General features: G+C 46.9%; 1 pseudogene; it reads right to left on the reverse strand.

Annotated features, from left to right (window-relative positions):
• LOC112071131 (laminin subunit alpha-5-like) overlaps positions 1-9,697 on the reverse strand; it is a 95,750-nt pseudogene that overhangs the window by 2,812 nt on the left and 83,241 nt on the right.

The raw sequence follows: 9,697 nt of genomic DNA on the forward strand, positions 1-9,697 counted from the left end.
CTGTAAGCTACAACTCACCTGTATCTGTAAGCTACAACTCACCTGTGATACTGTGCCAGTGTCCGTCACACAGGGATTCCTCTGGTGTGAAAGAGGTGGAGAATTCTCCGTGACCACTGTTCACTGTGACTGTCACCTGTAGAGGACACCACAGTATACAGTCATTATACACACTCTTTCATTGTACATATGATTTCGTTTGAAACAGAAGAAAACTGTCTAGGTAGTCCAACAAAAAACAAACACTGAGTTAATCGTACCTTTCCCTGGTTGAGGTAGAGACTGAGCTGTTGCCTAGACCCAGCATGCAGCAGGAGACCAGAGTCCGACACCAGCCGTACCTCCAGCTGGACCTCAAGGTCCCGCCCTAACACCAGGCCCTCATCTAGACACAGAGACATGGAGAGATTAGTCGGTGTGCTTCAGACTGTTAAAATATTAGTAACTTTACATGGGTCATATTCCTTTTGTTGTGCTCTGCCCTGTTTCATAATAGTCTCTCCTAGATCCTTTTCCAAATCCAGGGCCTCTGGATCCAGAGGAGAGGAATACTATACCTATAGCCATGTGTCCTCCCTGGGAGGAGAAGTATGCCCCAGGCTGCAGATTGGTCTGGAAGCAAGGTACAACCCCCAGGCTTGTGGAGGGACTGGCTATGCTCTCCTCATTCAGCTCCAGGTCCCTCACACAGCCCACAAACCCTCCAGGACCTGGCACCTATGTAGTGAAAGAGATGGGCAGTACACTGTAAAACAGTTTCAAAAAGGAATATATTTCTCTGTACTGTAGGCACCTGTGGTACACCCCCCCCCTCATGATTAAGACAAATCAAATGTTATTCGTCACATGCGCCGAATACAACAAGTGTAGACTTTACCGTGAAATGCTTTACTTACAAGCCCTTAACCAACAGTGCAGTTCAAGAAGAAGAAAATATTTACCAAGTAGACTAAAATAAAAAGTAACACAATAAGAATAACAATAATGAGGCTTATATACAGGGGGCTCCGGTATTTTACCACTGACTGGAGGAAGCACAATGTTGATATAATAGCTATTTTTCAATTAATCTTTCCTCGATTCCTCAAATCCTTTCTCCTCGCCTCCTCCTCACAATGTAACNGATTCCTCAAATCCTTTCTCCTCGCCTCCTCCTCACAATGTAACAGACCTTCTCCTCCAATAGGGAAGGAGGAGAGGGGATAGGATGAAAACAATGGAATTGCAGAAAAATGTATCGAGATAAACTGTGGTTCTAAAGTCTGATTCCTCGTGTCTCTACTGTGAATGTGACGCAAGGCTGTAGTACCGTGAGACGTGAGCTGGCGACTGCTGAGGGAACTCCTCCGATGTAGAGAGGGGAACTGAGGGGTTTTTTCTCCCCTCCTGAGACCCTCTTGGACTGGGCATTGATCCCATCAACAATCAAACTGGCCTTCTCTCCCTCCCTCTTCACAAACACCTGGTGGGGGGAAAAAAACAAGCAGACAAAAAAATATGTTGCTATTACACTGGTCTGTTAGTGGCGGTGCCAGGATGTAGAACAAACACAGACACACAAGTCACATACACAAGTCAGACACACACGAACCACAATCCTGATCTAAATCTCAATCAGCACGGAAGACAATGAGACTACAGTCTCAACGTGAGACCAGATTCACGTGCCTTCAGTGATATTTACTGAGTTCAGACAAAAAAGACGAGCGATTTCGATATAAATAAACACTGTTACAGTGTTCTTGGCGTGTTACTGAGGATGGTGGTAAGATAGCATGTTATTGGATATACCACACACACACACGCTCACCGTGTGCCACTGTCCGTCGTTGTACTTCCTGCGCGAGCGGATGCTAGTCTTCCTCTTCCCTCCGTCGACGAGGAGCAGCAGGCGTCCGTCGGAGACAGACAGGGTCATCACAGAGGTGCTACGCTCTCCTGATCCAGACACACAGAACACCAGGCCTTCTGAGGAGTTCACACGTAGACCCATGGAGATGTGAGGCCTGTGGGGCAGAGAGAACGGCCATATAGGTTACACTCATATACAGGACATGGAACAACGGTGGAAAACATATATCTTTTTTAAAGGATTATCTTAAATTGACACCAAAAAGGCATCTTTATTGAAACAGAGCCCTGTGGAGGTTGTTTAGCCAGTACTACTATTAGTTGTTATGGGGTACTGACGTCCTGCTGAAGGCCTCTGGTAGCCTGTCGTAGCGCTGGTGGCTGTGGGAGSAGCCACTGAAGTGCAGAGCTCCAACCTCCTGATTGGCTAGGTCCCCCTGGCAGGACTCCCTGGCACTGCGACTCCCCCCCTTGAACCCAGCACCACCCGCAGGCTTCCTGTGTTTACCCTGTAGAGGGAGGGGGGAGGATGAGGGAGGGAGGGAGGAGAGAAAGAGAGGGGAGCGAGGAGAGGAAGGAGGAGGAGGAGACAAGGGAGTGAGGGGGAGTAAGGGAGGGAGGAGATATGAAACTTCATCCTGGAAGGGTAAGCAAGGGTACATTTACATTTACTTTAAGTCATTTAGCAGACGCTTTATCCAGAGCGACTTACCAAGTTGGTGCATTCACCTTATGAATTCCATGGAACAACCACTTTACAATAGTGCATCTAAACTCCTTTAAGGGGGGGGTTAGAAGTGATTACTTTATCCTATCCTAGGTATTCCTTAAGAGGTGGTGTTTCAGGTGTTCCGGAAGGTGGTTGATTGATCCGCTGCCTGGCGTCCGTGGGGGAGTTTTGTTCCACCATGTGGGGTGCCAGAGCAGCGAACAGTTTTGACTGGGCTGAGCGGGAGCTGTGCTTCCTCAGAGGTAGGGAGGCGAGCAGGCCAGAGGTGGATGAACGCAGTCCTTGTTTGGGTGTAGGGCCTGATCAGAGCTGAAGGTACGGAGGTGAGCAAGTGGTTCATACAGCATGTCACGACTTCCGCGAAGTCGGTCCCTCTCCTTGTTCGGGCGGTGTTCGGCGGTCGACGTCACCGCCTTTCTAGCATCGCTGATCCATTTTTCATTTTCCATTGGTTTTGTCTTGTCTTCCTTCACACCTGGTTCCAATCCATCAATTACATGTTGTGTATTTAACCCTCTGTTTCCACTCATGTTCCTTGTCGTGATTGTTTGATTGTATGTTATGTGCAAGTTATGTTCTGGGTGCGACGGGTTTTGTACCACTTTATTATTTTGGTTTTAGGAGTTTTGTGAGCACATCAGCACGAGAGAAGCGTACCCCGGCCAGCGAGTGTGGAGGGAGTCGTCCAGGAGCATGCAGTTATGTTATACCATCTTGGCGCCGCCATGGATTCGCGTTGTCCAGACAAGGACCGCTGGAGAGACAGGAGTTCTTCCCAGCGCCTCCACCAGCACAACGGGGTCTCTCCCAGACGCCCCTTTCCCGCCGGAACCCAGTGGGATGCGTCTCTCCTGCCCCAGGAGTACGACGACGACACGACGGGGGGGGGGGCGCGAACTGCCAGGGTTCTTATTGCAATTAGACCTCTATCTGGCCACCGTTCCAACCGCTCCATCGGGCCGTGAGAGGTGTCCCACCCTCGTCTCGTGCTCACCGGGAAAGCCCTGGAGTGGGCCAACGTCGTGTGAGAGAGGGAGATGCGGCGTTGGACCAGTTTGAGGAGTTCACCCACCGTTTCCGGGCAATCTTGACCGCCTTTTTCACGGCCTCTACCATCTGAGGCAGGAGACGAGGAGGGCAAAAGGAGTTCGCCCTGGAGTTTAGGACCCTGGCTTGCCGGCGCGGGATGGAACAACTCCCCGAGCTGACAAGGTAAAATCTGTCGTTCTGCCCTTGAACAAGGCAGTAACCCACTGTTCCCTGGTAGACCATCATTGTAAATAAGAACTTGTTCTTAACTGACTTGTCAGGTTAAATAAAAAAATAGAAGGCCAATTACATGGTAATGTAGAACCTTCAAGCTCTGCCCAAGATATTGTTGCGCAACATTCAGGGAACATTCTTTATTGTTCTTTTTCACAATGGATGGTACAAGTAAAACACATGACCCAATCTGACTCAAACAACTTCTGATTCAGTACATTTTCAGTGGTGGAAGAGACCCTATGGAAATGCTGCAGTGTGTCTTAGTGCTGCTGTGTGTTGTCCTACTGGCTGGGACCAATCCTACTGGGCTGGGACCATCCTAACTGGCTGGGACCATCCTACTGGCTGGGACCAATCCTACTGGCTGGGACCATCCTACTGGCTGGGACCATCCTACTGGCTGGGACCATCCTACTGGCTGGCCCTGTGTGTTGTCCTAACTGGCTGGGAACATCCTAGGCTGGGACATCCTACTGGCTGGACCAATCCTACTGGCTGGGACCATCCTACTGGCTTGGGACCATCCTACTGGCTGGGCCCTGTGGTGTGTCCTACTGCTGGGACCATCCTACTGACTGGACATCTACTGCGGGACCATCCTACTGGCTGGAACCATCCTACTGGCTGGGCCCTGGTGTTGTCCTACTGGCTGTGGACCACCTACTGGCTGGGACCATCCTACTGGACTGGGCCTGTGTGTTGTCCTAATGGCGCGGACCATCCTGGGGACACCTAACTGGCTGGGAGCATCCTACTGGCTGGGACCATCCTACTGGCTGGGACCATCCTACTGGCTGGGACCATCCTATTGGCTGGGACCATCCTACTGGCTGGAACCTGTGTGTTGTCCTACTGGCTGGCGACCATCTACTGGCTCACGGACCATCCTTACTGACTGGGGACCATCCACTGCTGGACAACCTACTGGCTGGGACCACCGCTACTGGCTGGGACACCTGCGTGGGCCTGTTGTGTCCTACTGTGGACCTCACTGGCGGGACCAACTACTGGCTGGACCATCCTACTGCTGGCCACATGTGGACACACCTACTGGGCTTGGTGTCTACTGTGGGCCACCTACTGGCTGGGACATCCTACTGGCTGGGACACCTACTGGCTGGCCCTGTGTGTTGTCCTACTGCGACCCATCCGTACCTGGCTGGACATCCCTACATGCTGGGACCATGGTGTTCCTAATGGCTGGCACTCCATCTCTGGGACATCCTACTGCTGGCCATCCTACTGGCTGGACCATCTACTGGCTGGGAACCTGTGTTGGTGTCTACTGGCTGGGACAATCCTCCTGGCTGGGACCATCCTACTGGCTGGGACAATTTACTGGCTGGACAACTTACTGGCTGGACAATCCTACTGGCTGGACCATCTACTGACTGGACATCCTACTGGCTGGACATCTTACTGGCTGGGACACCCTAGGCATGTGTAGAGGTCTCACTGACAGCATCAGACCCATTGGAGAGTTGGAATAGTGTGACATGTGGAATGAAGGTAATCTGGTTGTGTGATTAAAGCACAGTAATTACACTAGCTACTGTATTGTAATCGTAAATCTGTATGTGTAACTGTCTATCTTGTGGAGTCGCACTGAATATCCTGTGAAAGGTTTTAGCTGGTTTTGTTTCTATTTGTGGCTAAATTGAAAGATGTATCAGACTTCTTTTAAAAGAGACTAGGGCTTTGTAGAGTTTGTACTCTGTTCATCAGGGCCAGGGGACTGGAACTGTCTAATAAACTTTAACTGTGGACTAACTACAAACAACAAAAAGTATGGGACACTCGTCCAACATCTCATTCCAAAATCATGGGCATTAATATGGAGTTGGTCCCCCATTTGCTGCTATAACAGCCTCCACTCTTCTGGGAAGGCCTTTCCACGAGATGTTGGAACATTGCTGCGAGGAATTTGCTTCCATTCAGCCACAAGATTAAAATTCCTCAAACATACATGTATTGTTATACCATTTAAAGGTAATCTTGTTGTTATTCCCACCACAGTGTCGATTTCAAATAGGCTTTACAGCGAAAGCACCACAAACGATTGTTAGGTCACCGCAAAATCACAGAAAAACACAGTAATTTTTCCAGCCAAAGAGCAGGAGTCACAAAAAGCAGAAATAGAGATAAAATTTATCACAAACCTTTGATGATCTTCATCAGATGACAATCATAGGACTTTCATGTTACACAATACATATATGTTTTGTGTCGGATAAAGCTCATAATTTATATCCAAAAGCCTCAGTTTACACTGGCGCCATGTTCAAGAAATAGCCTCCAAAATATCCGGAGAAATGAGCAGGAGCCACGTCAAATAACATAAAAAACTACCATCATAAACTTTGATGAAAGATACATGTTTTACATGATAAATTAAAGATACACTTGTTCTTAATGCAACCGCTGTGTCAGATTTCAAAAAGTTTACGGCAAAAGCAACAATAATTCAATAATCTGAGAACAGCGTTCAGCCACAAAAGGAAGCCATACAGTATACCGCCCAAATTGTGCAGTCAACAAAACTCATAAAAAGCATTATAAATCTTCACTTACCTTTCTGATGCTTCGTGCGGAATGCACTCCCAGGACTCCCACTTCCAATAAATTTCGTTGTGTTGGTAAAGGTCATCATTATATGTCCAACATGATTCTATTTGATTAGCGTGTTTGGTAAACAAATCCCAAAGTCAGAGAAATTGCGTTCACTAAAAAGCTCGACGAAATGTCAAAAAGTTCGTGAAACAGTCATAGTAAACATGTCAAACGATGTATTGAATCAATCTTTAGAACATTAGAAATCAATCTTATTTAACATAAATCTTCAGTAAACGTTCCAAACCGGAGAATTACATTGACTTCAGATGTGCGATGGAACAGAGCTCCCTCTCATGTGAACGCGCAGAGTGTCAGAGCATGGCCAGGTCATGGTAGACCTGAGCAATATTTCCTGTCTCCTTCTGGACCCCACTACACAGTAGAGGCATCAGACGAGGTTCTACAGCACTCGACGTGGACATATTCATTTGAGGATGCCAGTAGGAAGTGCAAACTCATCCATATCCCACTGTGTGTTCTGTAGGGGCTGTGTTGAAAATCGACCAACCTCAGAATTCCCACTTCCTGTTTGGATTTCTTCTCAGGTTTTTGCCTGCCATATGAGTTAYGTTATACTCACAGACATCATTCAAACAGTTTTAGAAACTKCAGAGTGTTTTCTATCCAATAYGAATAATAATATGCATATATTAGCAACTGGGACTGAGGAGCAGGCAGTTTACTATGGGAACCTCTGTGCACCTTTCATCCAAGCTACTCAATACTGCCCCTGCAGCCATAAGAAGTTTTTAATAATCACTTTATAATGACAGCATGTTTTGTCTTTCCTTCTGTTGTATAGGAGTTAATTCTGATTAAAGATCCATGATGGTAATTTTCTTGTCAGGTATACTGTCTATAATCTCTCGTCACAGCCTTAACATCAAGTAGCTCATTCGGGATCTGAGAGCAGAGAATATGCAGACAATGAAATGTGAGATGAACGCAGGGGTTTGTAGTTCAACACACACACACACACACACACACACACACACACACACACACACACACACACGGAACATCCCACAGCACATCAGAGGGTGTCAGGCTGAAGTATTATAATACATTATATACACACACTATCTTAATGGTGTCAGATATCGAAATAGTGTATATAATGTATTCTAACACTATTTCGATATCTGACACCATTAAGATTCTGTATATGTATTCCGATACTATCTTAATGGTGTCAGATATCGAAATAGTGTTAGAATACATTATACAGAATCTTAATGGTGTCAGATATAGAAGAAGTATTAGAATACATGATATATTGTGTACCTATGGTGTCAGCTATAGAAGTATTATTATAATACAATATATATTGTGTATCTGTAGCGTGAGGTCAGCTACCTTAACATGCTTTTGTCGTGGTGGTGTGGCCAGGATCTGTTGAGGTTTATTGGCAGCGGGACAGTCTAGAGGAACGTTGATGTTCTCGTTAACATTCATCAGATTCATCACCATCTGAGAAGGCTTGTCTCTGTGGAGTACAGTCATTTATAGGGCTGTTAGCCCGTTGTCATGGCTACAGTAACAGTTATAGCCCAAGTCCAACACACAGTGGTATATCACATCTAGTCTAAGAAAATTAACTTCTAATCTAGCAGTAGTAGGAGCAGCAACATTGTAATCTAGCAGTAGTAGGAGCAGCAACATTGTAATCTAGCAGCAGAACATTGTAATCTAGCAGTAGTAGGAGCAGCAACATTGTAATCTAGCAGCAACATTGTAATCTAGCAGCAGTAGGAGCAGCCAACATTGTAATCTAGAGCAGCAACATTGTAACTAGCAGTAGTAGGAGCAGCAACATTGTAACTCTAAGTAGTAGGACAGCAACATTGTATCTAGCAGCAGTAGGAGCAGCAACATTGTAATCTAGCAGCAGTAGGAGCAGGCAACATTGTAATCTAGCAGTAGTAGGAGCAACAACATTCAAACTGAAATAAATGCAACCCTCCACGATCCCTTTTTCTCTGCTCGGTTTGTCCTGGTGTCCCTAACCCCTTCTTACCTCTTGATGAACAGGTTGCTGAGACAGCCGGTGAGGTTGTTAGGCTGTTGTCAGGTGTTCCTCCCAGGTAGACCCCTCCAGGTGACAGTGCCACCCGGCTGCTGCCCCCTCCACCACCCGTATCCCCATTCTTCTCCAGGACGTCATCCACATAGACACGCAACCTACACAGAGAGAGAGACACACACACACAACACACAGATGGGTTTCATGTTTCACAGCTCTTCCATTCAAAGGAGAAAACATGACTGCATGTTGAACAGAATTTGCCAGTCATCTTACTTTGTTGCTGAACAGAGTTACATAGTTGGTAGATGGTAAATCCTACCTGTTGTTGTTGCTGTACAGAGTTACATAATGATCGTTGTCATCGTTGTAGGTCTTTTGAGTCTTCACCTCGTTGTTACCCCGCCCTCACTACCACATGACCCTTATCCAGGAACACCTACCACTCCATCGACCAGGAGAAACACATTACATCACACTTACATCACACATAATCACACTCATCCTGACCAGAGAGAACACACATTACATCACACATATACTCACACTCCATCCTGACCAGAGAACACACATTATAACCACATATTACAATCAATCACGATTCTGTAACCACAGTGAAGGTACAGTTAGCATATCCATCTCTCTCTAAGAAGAAGGAGAGATAGAGGAGGAGAGAGGAAGGGAGAGTATAGTACCTGACCTGGTGGTAGAACATGAGTCCGTTCTTCTGGTCTGAGCGGAAGCCAAACCCAGCGTAGAAGTTGTTCCTGAGACCAGGGATGCTGTCTGGAGACAAGTCCAGGTAACTCTGGCCTGAGAAGTGGGCCTCACGGGCCACCTGACACAAAGAAGAGAGAGAGAGAGAAGATGAAGGAGAAGAAGGGAGCGTGAGAGAGATGTGTTATACAGTTATCAACTGGCGCCTAAAAGGCCAGCATCCCGGAGTCGCCTCTTCACTGTTGACGTTAAGACTGGTGTTTTGCGGGAACTATTTAATGAAGCTGCCAGTTGAGGACTTGTGAGGCATCTGTTTCTCAAACTAGACACTCTAATGTACTTGCCTCTTCTTAGTTGTGCACCGGGGCCTCCCACTCCTCTTTCTATTCTGGTTAGAGCCAGTTTGCACTGTTCTGTGAAGGGAGTAGTACACAGCGTTGTACGAGATCTTCAGTTTCTTGGCATTTCTTGGCATGGAATAGCCTTCATTTCTCAGA

Source organism: Salvelinus sp. IW2-2015, unplaced genomic scaffold, assembly GCF_002910315.2.
Source record: "Salvelinus sp. IW2-2015 unplaced genomic scaffold, ASM291031v2 Un_scaffold1526, whole genome shotgun sequence".
Classification (NCBI taxonomy): Eukaryota; Metazoa; Chordata; class Actinopteri; order Salmoniformes; family Salmonidae; genus Salvelinus; species Salvelinus sp. IW2-2015.